We start from the raw sequence: 10061 nt of genomic DNA, 5'->3' as shown, positions 1-10061 counted from the left end.
TGGCCCATCCTTGATATTTAACAGCACAACATTGTTGAATACACAAATATCCAGAGGAAAACCATCGGACAAAAAGTTTACGTGGGACACACACACATCTGCGGTCAAAGATGGAAAAATAATCTCAAGGATGGTGCCATGTTCACTTTTATTTATTCCCTCTCATTAGTGGTGGGAAATTATGGTTTGTTCTCAGATACAGACACAATCTAGTGAAATATACTCTTATTACCTACTCCACTATGGTTGATATAATTTTTTTTAATTGAGTAATATGATTTTTCATATATCCCCTTTTCAAATTTCAGTATAGTCGTTCTCAACCCCATCATGCACATACAGAAGGAAAAAAAGCAACTCTTACAAACAGTTATTTAGTATGGACATGCATAAATAGCCACATTTAATGGCATGATAGAATGCTTAAAGTATTAAAGTAGAAGTAGCAATGCATGAGCATGGTACTATTTTTAAATATATAGAACTCGTGAAATATATATGTTAAATAGTCTCTCCGTCTCATATTAAGTGACTTAAATTTGTCCAAAAATGAATGTATCTATACCCAAAAAATGTCTAGATACTTCGTCACTTAACATGAGACGGAGGGAGTATTCAAAGCATACATTACAAAATCAGTATTGCCTTCCAAAGTAGGATTTCTTGGCTAGATTAAACATATGAAGAAATAGATAGCTTACTAAACAACGCGATATCGTGGCTTATTTTCTAAAATGCAGTTCAGTTGAGATTTTACTACAAACATGCGTTCCACCTGCATGATTACTAGTTAAAGTAGAAATAGAGAGTGAATGGAATTTTTTATTTCTTGATGGATAGTTATTTCACAAAAAAATTCAAGGTTCAAGGGAGCTTATAGTGAAACAGATTGGGCATGTAAATATATTTCGAAAATAATCTTTAGATATATCTATAATATGTTCATGACGGAGCGCTCATGAACATGGTACCCCCCGAAGACGATGAACATGGTACCCCCGAAGACGAACGAACAGATCGATCAGTTTTCTGGGCCATATCGCCTCTCCCCTTCTTCCCTTCTTAATTTCCTTGGCCCATTATCTACTTACCTCTGTCTGGCTCTCCCTCTCAGCAGGCCTTGGGCCTTGGCCTGGTCCGCTCCCGATCGATCTACCTTTGATGGTCTCTCCTCCCCATCGTATTCTGTTGCTTTCTCTCCCTCGCCACAACTCCAATCCGCAAATAAAAATACCCGGTTACCCTAATTCGATTTCGCGAACTAATTGAGATTCTTGTGGATTTTTCGTTGTCAACATATTAGAGCTTATATTTGCATAATATGTACTCCCTCCGTCCAACAAAAGATGTCTCAAGTTTGTCAAAATTTAGATGTATTTAGACATGACTTAGTATATAGATGCATTTAAATTTAGTTAAAGTTGAGAATTGGACGGAGAGAGTATGTAAATATTTGTTATTTGCACTCAGTAGGTTATAATCATGCATTCCGTACTACTTAGAGCTTGCCGTGTGCCTAGGCTTCGACAACGCGCTAGCTCCCCCAACTCCCCCTGCTGTGTCCGTTCAAAAGGTACAATAGCTCGCCAGGTCAACGGTGGATGGGGTCAGAGGCGGACGTGGTGATGACTGGCCCCATACTGTGGAATTGGAATTTATGAAGTTTTTAGCACATGTATCGATGTATATGTCTATTAGGTAAATGTTCTTCACTTTTATTTTGCATCTGCAAAGGATCCTGATACTATACAATTGGTTCATCTCTAAGGATCAAATGAATCGTTTAGATAAATTTCCAAATCCCCATGTTGTATTTTGTTAATCATCATCTGCTGATCCTTACTATCATGATTCTTCTTCCGACTCAGTTGTCGCAGCATCTTGATGTAAGGGAGGATGGAGTGAAGTTATTGGTATATACACTGTCTAAAATGTCAAGTCAAGTGAAAAATCCGTCTGCGCTGAAAACAGCTCATAACATGTTTTTTTTCGTTTCTTCATTGAGGACCATATCTAAAATTCCCGCAGCAACACGAAGGGAATCACCTAGTATATAATACTCTCTGGTCCATGCTATATACTCCACCACACTAGAGCTTCGGTTGATAGCCCACAATTAGTGGAGGGCGGATAACCCCCCGTATTGACTCAAATGCTTAACTAACTTTGGAGCATCATTAACCAGTTTCAAAGAATTGATATGTTACATCGAATTGCCACTTAATTTATATCTGCACATAAATTCAGATCATATAGTTAAATTCTAATAGTGTGATGAATTTTACAGTCTTCAACTCTGGTGTATGACTAACACACACCATTTTACAGATATAGTATATAACTTTTCGATGAAATACAAAGAATCGGAGTATTAAAACGTCCTAATACAAATAAGTTACCACCAGCCGTGTGCTTTGATACACTAACGGATCAAATTATATTTGTGTAATACATGTGCTTCTTCTTACCAGCCGCGCAAAAAAGATAAATAGACTATTCTATTTCTATAGATATGGTAGAAGGGTGTACCCCTGACGCCCCCCTGACTTCTTTTTTAATTACGAAGGCAAGTAAAAAAATTGATCCTGCAGGAAAGACGTCCCCCTGACTTCTTTTTTAATTAGGAAGGCGAGTCTTTGAATCTGGGTGGCCAGATTCACAACACTTTGGTATAGCTCACAAGGATCATAACCTTGGGGTTGCAAGTAATTTGGTTCCACTACCATTTGTATATGGATTATTTTTATTCCTTAGAAGAGCTTAGGTCTACCAATTTTCCTCGGAACAATAGAAAAGTAAAGAGATTTTAAAATACAAATGAAAAGCGTACGTTGTCTAGCGGATATGACTCTTCTAAAACCTTGGTACAGGTGCAAATCCTATTGGACACAATCTTATTTATATCTGTACTTTAAATATATAACCATGTATTAGAAACTAAGAAAGTTCCTATAACGAATATATACCTTGTAAATTATGTTTATCTATGTTCTCAAATAGTATAAAGTAATTTCATATTAAAGATATATACTTCAATCGTATACTTCACACACCCACAAAAAAAGATCTCCATGTGCAGGGGCTCTATAGTTGACAATCCATCCTGTGATAGTAAGGCAACTCACCCTTTCATGCCATAACATTATATTGTCAATCTTTCCAAATATTTACTCCTAAGTGCGCACAAGGACTTGAAATCCTTTAACCTCGATGAGGGTACGTACATCCATGAAACCACTGAAATTTTTCAATGACATGATGTACTTTATACATAACACACTTAAGAAAATATGCTAACAAGAAACTGACCTGTACTTTGTGGCTCTTCAGCAATGGATGACTGAGAGTTGGTTGTTGGTTTATATCGATACACTTGAAGAGATCACCATCTCCGATCTATGTATATTAAAGATTGTGATATTAGCAACCTAGAACAATGTTATATCAAATAAAATGATAGAAAAGCTTATGGGTATCCGAATGGTCTTGAGTGCATCCTGATGAGTAGATGTTCCATCTCCCAAAGCCAAAGCGATACATGATAGAAAAATAATCAGTGTGATTGCCATGCGTTGTACTAACATCTTTGGAAATGGTGAATTGTCAAGCTATTTTCCTTTGTTGATCAAGTACGTGCTCCCTCCAGCGACCCTTCTTTATAATGGACTAGGAAGGCCAATATGGTAAGCCCTTAATACTTTAATAGCATGTACCGGTAGTATAAGGTAATAAATAATCAGCTCAATTACAGCACGTACCGTAGAGCGCAATTAAAAAGATTCTACTAGTATTAGATCTTTGCAATAAAGAGTTGGGTTGGGCCAGAAGAAGGAGAGGTGAATGGGCCAAATGTTTGAAAAATAAAAGGAAAAAACTAATCAGGCCGGCCCAGGCCAACAATTAGTTTTTTCCTTTGAAAAAATAAAAGGAAAAGCTAATTGTCATCTTATCCTTATTCTTCAATGTTACTCCATTTTTAAGTAAACTGGCTAGCAGCCCACCACACGTTACAAGCAATTACATGTAAAACTCGGCAAAAAAGATCCTTGTCACTGAAGTGGGCGAGTAAATCTAACTTAATGATAAGTTCAAGATTCAGATCCAAACCCAAACCTGTTGCAGAACACCTCAAAACAAAACCTGACCAGTGACACAACTACATGGGCCGTGAAATAATTTTGTTCATCAACCGACGTGGCCTTTTTCGTTCCACACGGTCGATCATTCCAGCCCACGAGACAGATGTGACGACGATGACTTGCATTATCGTGAAATAGACAGGGGGTCTATTTTGGGAACCCCTGCACCAAATCTTCTTTGATTGTTTCACGTAGTCGCCCAAAATGACATTTGGGCGCAATGTAGGCATCTTATTTTTGATAATAATAACTGCCCCACACTATATTTTTTTGCCCCACACAATTTTTCAGGACAATACGCCACGCTCTGATTGATCCTCGCCTAGAACCACTAGGCTTAGAGGTTTGCACTCAGTTAATCAATCATTTTTCATCATTGGTTAATCGGTATTTTTCTCGCGCTCTAAGATGACCCAGTCCGCTCCCATCGGCCCCAATTGATATTTGCCACATCAGTGATATCGAGTACTCCCTCCGTCCAGAAATAAGTGACGAAGGAGTATTACACTAGCCCGGGACACCAAAATCCGCTTCATTGATTTCACTACCATTTGCTACCGTGGTATGAACTCCACCTTTTTTTTAGGGGAAGTACCGGCTTTAAGATATGTACTCCACCTGAGTAGAGCACCAGAGCTTCAGTCGATAGTCCACAATTAGAGGATCGACGGAGAGAAGATGAGAAATTGGAAAAGAAATTCTGTTTCTTCGGTCTAGGAGATCATTTCATTTTTACCCTTGTTTCTTAATGCTCCATCTTGTTACTGCGTAGATCTAAATTAGAGTATGTCCAAGAGATGTTTTGCTTTTGATGACCAAAGCACAAAAACTATCTAACGTGATTAATTGGGGTACCGACACCGACAGGCAGCCATATATTAGTGCCAACAAGTCTCAACCATATATTATTAGTGCCCGCTATAGAAAGGAACAAAAACATCAGCTGAGAATCAGAATAAACATCATAAAACATCAGTTCAGAATCCTCAAGATAAACTGAATTATAATGGAACAAGTTAATATCTACTCCCTCCGTCCGTGTATACGAGGCGTCTTTTTCAAATCCCCCTGTCCGTCTATATGAGGCGCGCTTGATTTCATTCGGTCGATGGATCAGTGCAGCAGCTGAAATCATTAAAATAACAACAGCCCAAGTGGGCAATACTGCATGCTATACGCCAAGCATGTAAAAGTTGGGGGGCTGGGCCCATGAAAAGACGCATAAAAAATGAAGCTACACATCGACCGGCGGAAAGAAAGATTCCAGTTTATTGGTATGTGTGAGGAAACAAACACGCCTCATATATATGGACGGAGGCAGTACTCCGTGGTATCCACAATAAGGATTATACCTCTAGGCAGCTCTTCCCAAGGCGGGGAGGTTGGAGGCGCGACAATTGAGGGTGTGGCGGCTCAAAGTCCCAGGAGACGGGGAGTTCTCGATTGCTCGAGATCAGGAGGTCTGGGGCTCGGGGAGCAGGTTGAGGCTCTTTTCTTCCCTTCTCTCCCTCCCCCCTTTTCTCTCGTGTAGTGTTGTCGCCTCCCTCCGTCTCAGGGCGCCGTCCATCTCGACACATACTGAGATGACCACCTATTCCTTTCAGATGTTTCGTTAGCAGTTGACAGCAGTCTAGACATGTGCTAAACTAAACGAACCTATATATGGACATCATTGCTGAAGAAATCTCTTCAATAATGATAGGCAATGCATCAGAAAGGACTGTGCTGCATACTGATTTTGCTTGGCGGCTGCAGCTAGATTGAGATAGGCACTCTTCTTCTTCTTCCCCACCAATTCTGGGATGCGGCCGCCACCTCCTTGTCTCCCAGGAGCTCCAGCATCGGCGTTTCTCCACGTCGGCCGCCTCCGGTCGCGCTTCTGCCCGAGCCTCCTCCGCCTAAACCGACTCCTGCATGGTGGCCAGGGCAGTCGCAACTATGCCGACACGGCATCCTCCTACCTGATCGCGGGATCGCGGCACGACGGCGCCGGTGAAGGCCGCCTGCCCCTTCATCCGATCCCTCTGACTTTATTTTCCTTATCCCCGTCTTCGCCTCTGCAGGCAGGCCAAATCCATGGTGGTTATGAGCAATTCCGGGAACGGCATGGCAGATGAGGTGGCGGCGGAGATGAAGAGGAGGCGGTGGGTGTTGGGGGGGGGGGGGGGTGTGGGATCAGGGCGGCGGCAAGTTGGGGAGGGGTGCGCGCGAAACACTAGGTCGCCGTGTGAGGCTTTAGTCGGACGATATAAATCCTCAATCGGCCACCTTGCCAACAATCCGATTTACTTAACTTGTAAATCTTCGACCTTTGATCATTGCAACATCAAACTCTTGCGTGTAACATATTTTCATTATTAAACTTACCATGCATTAGGTTCCAAGAACAGTACCTAGCTATTCTAATTTTTACATCCCGCGGGTCCACCCTAATAGACATGCATGCCACCTTCATCTTGACCAAAATTGTTAATTGTGTAACACCTTGGTTTGGTACTCCTATTAAATGTTTTTTCGGTAACTGGTGTAAAATACTTATTATTCTCGTCTACAATTTTAATATTGCTCACATAGGCTGCTTTTCCGAACCCTTCCGAAGCAAAATGCCCACTGCCCATTTCGGGAAAGTATGATTGAGCCGTCGGGCCATAAATATGTCCACCCCAAAGTGCTTGGGTAGCTTTATCCTTCGAGTAAGAAAAAATTGAACTTGGCCAGTATCCAATTGGGATTCCACCAAATGCTACCCACCAATCTTAGTCTTTGGGTCCTACAACAGATTGTGTGATAAAGATGAAATATATTAGAGATACTTTTGAGTGCATAACATAATACAATGAAACTCTGCACAAACAGACATGTGTCTATGTTGATTGTTTGTGGTATATGTCACAAGATTTTAAAGTATAAGTGATATTGAATACCCAGACATCGCAATTTTGTAGGATCTACTATTAATATATGTTGATATGGACAAAGCAAAACTTTCTAACATTCAAACTATGCAATGGAAGGTTAGGAAAAAGGTTATTACATATATAACTATTTGTCAAAGGATTAGGCACACAATACCTTAAATAAAAGAACGTCTATAAAATGTTGAGGACCATTATAAACAGAAACCTGTTGTATTCTTGACCCAAGAGCAATTCTTGGATTAACTTGCACAAAACCAGGACAATCATGGTCAAGGCACATTGAATCGAGGGTATTGTCCCTCTGCCAGAAGAGAAAATATGTTAACAACATGAGATGACTTCATATCAAAATGATATTTTGTATAATTTTTTGAATATGAAATAGCTGTTACCCAAAGAATGTGAAATCTGGCAAAATTATCACCACTAAAGCTTGGCCACACCTGCAAAGGTTGGTTATAAAATGAGCAACAAATAAGTACAGAAAACAACTCAAGCTAAGTTTTATTAATAATACAAGCAATTCATGTCTACGGCTAGCTGAACATACCAATGCTACGACGGACATGAATACTTTATTTAGTATCCACAGAAAAGTAATTTGAGAGGTCCAACATAAGTTATTTTATCGCACAATTCATTGGATGCATGCAACACATTTGCCTAACTGCTTCAATAATGTACGAATGTAGCTACAAGTTGTATCTACACTTACAATAGAACCAGCACAAATGCTTTCCAAATGACCATCAACTTGTTCGGTCATCAAGACCCATGATGCACTTAAATCTTCAGTATTTTCTTTCACTTTTGGCTCATAAACATTTATCGAAACACGAGAGCCATATATATCATCTACTGTTTTGACGATCGACATCTACAAAGAAACTTTATTTGTTATGAAACAATCAAGAATAAGAATGGAGCATGGTAATGTAAAGTATGCAGACATCATCGCATGGTATTATTTGAATATTTTTATGAGGAAGCTATAGGGGGAACCGATTGTATAAGCAATATGAACCTACTCAAAGTCTAGAAGGACTTTAACCCAATTAATGGTTAACATATGTGTTTTGCAAATTTGAATCAGCAGGCACCCATATTTAAATTGTATTAAGAAGAATTAAATTTAACATTTTAAATATTAAAGCCAGTTGAAACAGATAACACTCACTTTCTTTCAAACAAATCCAAATAGTTACACAAATTTATGGAAATGATGGGATATGATGTATATCAAGTTAGTCACTTTGTAAAAAAACAATCAATTCTCATGGAAATGAGGGGATTCATTCTCTAATTTTGCTATTGTGCTAGATTTCTGGAAATTATAGAAGTAAAGAAAGATGCACGAAGCGGAAACATACCTCTCCATGAGGATCTTGCATCCTGGGGAAACCTTCAATTTTTTTGATATCACCTTTACTATTTTGTAATATGGGGACTGTTCCTCTTGGACATGAAATGGTAAGAAGTTGTGCCAATGAGTTGGTAGCTAGAGATAAAGACCGGTTACGAAGCTCGTACGGATAAGAGCTAGGTTTCATCTGTTTCAACAAGTATACAACCACATTAATGTCATGTTGAATTTATTTTTGAGGCACTACTAGAGAATCGTGCATACTTAAATATTGTGGGTGTAGTTTGGTTCCATGTGGTAATAATTGGCCCATCCTTAATATTTAACAGCACAACATTGTTGAATACACAAATATCCAAAGGACAACCATCGGATAAAAAGTTTACGGGACACGCCCATATCTATGGTCAAAGATGGAAAAATAATCTCATGGATGGTGTCATGTTCATTTTTATTGATTCTCTCTCATAAGTGGTGAAAATTGAAAAATATTAACCTAGACGGGTGGGAGCACTAGATATTCTCTCGGATCGAGCCGACCTAGAGAATATCTTGTTTAGCCCACATCGTTTCCAAAAAGCCTGATCCGTCCAGCCAACCCAACATAGCAAAAAAAAAAAAAAAAAAATAGCACCCCTCTAGGAGCCCAGGTGCATGGCCGTGCGTGCGTCTCTGTTCCGTCGATGCCCGGATTACTGGATGCACCTACTAGATCGAGCCAATTTCCGTGACTGGTCGACTGCCAACAAGCAGCAGAACGCCGGAGTAGTGAGGGCTTAACGGGCTATCGGCTCGAGCCAGGTTTGTCCGACATGTCGTCTGGCATATGGACCCGACCTGTAAGGAACTGTCAAATCGTCTAAACACAACATTTCAGTCTTGTAGTTTTACTGTGACCGAAAAAGTGTGATTTTTCGAACAAATTAGCAAAAATGGGGATTGTGTGAGAAGTTTGCCCCGAAATGTGTGTTTTGTGAAATTTACTTCAGAAAATATGCTAACAAGAAACTGACCTGTACTTTGTGACTCTTCAGCAATGGATGGCTGAGAGTTGGTTGTTGGTTTATATCGATACACTTAAAGAGATCACCATCTTCGATCTATGTATATTAAAGATTGTGATATTAGCAACCTAGAACAATGTTATATCAAATAAAATGATAGAAAAGCTTATGGGTACCCGAATGGTCTTGAGTGCATCCTGATGAGTAGATGTTCCATCTCCCAAAGCCAAAGCGATACATGATAGAAAAATAATCAGTGTGATTGCCATGCGTTGTACTAACATCTTTGGAAATGGTGAATTGTCAAACTATTTTCCTTTGTTGATAAGTACGTGCTCCCTCCAGCGACCCTTCTTTATAATGGACTAGGAAGGCCAATATGGTAAGCCCTTAATACTTTAATAGCATGCACCGGTAGTATAAGGTAATTAATAATCAGCTCAATTACAGCACGCACCATAGGTAATAGACAGCTCAATTAAAAAGATTCTACAAGTAGTATTAAATATTTGCAATGAAGGAAATTTGAAATTGTGAACTGGAGAGCCAACGTCGAATGCCTCATGACTAAGGAATGATACAAATCTGGAATCCCAATTTCGGTTGGGCTTTTTTGGTGCAGCCCATTCTCGTCAAT

At 39.6% G+C, this 10061-nt stretch overlaps 1 pseudogene; it reads right to left on the bottom strand.

The window, feature by feature from the left end:
- Window positions 1–6568: 6568 nt before the first annotated feature.
- LOC100828327 lies at window positions 6569–8448 on the bottom strand (annotated as a pseudogene).
- Between the last annotated feature and the right edge of the window lie 1613 nt (window positions 8449–10061).

The sequence above is a fragment of the Brachypodium distachyon genome, chromosome 4, assembly GCF_000005505.3.
Source record: "Brachypodium distachyon strain Bd21 chromosome 4, Brachypodium_distachyon_v3.0, whole genome shotgun sequence".
In the NCBI taxonomy this organism is placed as follows: Eukaryota; Viridiplantae; Streptophyta; class Magnoliopsida; order Poales; family Poaceae; genus Brachypodium; species Brachypodium distachyon.
Note: the sequence above shows the minus strand (reverse complement) of the source record. Positions and strands in the feature narration are given on the sequence as shown.